Genomic DNA, 1,631 nt, shown 5'->3' with positions numbered 1-1,631 from the left:
GTAAGGCAGTACACCAGCTATGGTATACTCAACACTGGGGAAGCAGAGGCAAGTGGATCTCTGTGAGTTCAAGTCCAGCCTAAATGTGTGTGTGTGTGTGTGTGTGTGTGTGTGTGTATCATATATATTTGTATATATGTATGTATGTATACACACACACACCTACCCCCCCACACACACACACGAGTTCCAGGGATGAGTTAAGGGATCCTAGAGACTTATGCAGAGATTTCACAAAGCTACTGAGTCCAGGCCATAGGCATCAGGACCTGGCTTCTCCCCAGAAGCTTCTGAGTGCACTGTACACAGAGTGAAGGTGAGGGCTAAGCTGTAATAGGGACCTCGGGGTTCTGGGCACGCCAGCTATATCCTCAGAGGTGAACTGCAAGGGCCACAGGGAGTTGGCCCAAGAGAGAGGCCACACATGCTATGGAGAGCAGACTACAGCGCCTGGGCTACTTGAGTCCAATGCCCAGCTTCCACCTCTGACAGCTCATAACCACCTGCTAAGCCGAGCTCCGGAGGACCTGGAGCCTCTTCAGCCTTAGCAGGCACCTGCACTCACATACCCACACACACACAAATAATTAAAAGTAAAATACAAAATTTAAACAATAATAAAAAAGAAAAATGTACAACTTGTTGCTGTCCTGTTCTTTTCATCCCGCCAGAGCTGAGGACTGAACCCAGCAGTTCTTTTTATCTTTGAGACATGGTCTCATGTAGCCCAGGCTGGCTCTCTTAGCTCCTGATCTTTCTGCCTTCCCCTCCGAAATGCCAAGATTATAAGTATATACTACTACACCCAAGTGAGATTTTGTTATTGTGTGTGTGTGAGTGTGTGTGTGTGTGTGTGTCTGTGTGTCTGTGTGTATACACATATATGTATTGGTTTGTTTGAGACCAGATTTCTCTGTGTAACAGCCCCGGCCTGCCCTGTGAATGAAAACAAGAAGTAAAAGAGGAAAGAACATGACTGCTCCTAGGTATGGTGGAGGAGAAGCTTTATTGTAGATAAAAGGGAGAGCAGAGGCAGGGACATCTGGGACAGTCCAGAGTGGACATGACTCTGAGCCATATGAGGAGAGGAGAGAGGGGAGAAAGGGGAACCAGGTCCAGCATCCAAGAGGGTAAAAAGGGGGTAGGCAGCCGAAATGGCTGGATTATGCAGGAAGAGCCTCTAGGGCCCAACTCCTGGGCTGGAGAATTCAGGCAGAGGGTGGAGTATGCCAGCCATACCCTGTAATAGAGTATGTAACAGGGACTGAAGGATGCTGAGAGAACCTGAGGACCAGGTCTACTTTGATATGTTAAAGAGGCACCTCAGCCTTTTGTCCCATGTTTGAGCCCTAACCTCCTGGAACTCACTTTGTAGACCTGACTGGTTTCAAACTCTCAGAGGCCCACCTGCCTCTGTGTCCTGTGTGCTGGGATTAAAGGTGTGCACCACCAATCCTGTCTCTTGGTTACTTTAAGTTTTTATTATTTTTTATTTTTGTGTGTATGTGTGTGTGCTTACTTGAGTTTCTGTGCCCCATAAACACGCAGGATCCCACTGAGGTCAGAAGAGGATGTTGGATCTGGTAAGCTATTTCTGGGCTAGTGAAATGAACCGATTCAAACCAGATTAG

This window comes from Rattus norvegicus, chromosome 10 (genome assembly GCF_021556685.1).
Source record: "Rattus norvegicus strain SHRSP/BbbUtx chromosome 10, alternate assembly SHRSP_T2T, whole genome shotgun sequence".
In the NCBI taxonomy this organism is placed as follows: Eukaryota; Metazoa; Chordata; class Mammalia; order Rodentia; family Muridae; genus Rattus; species Rattus norvegicus.
The sequence above is the reverse complement of the archived record's forward strand: the minus strand, read 5'-3'. Positions refer to the sequence as shown.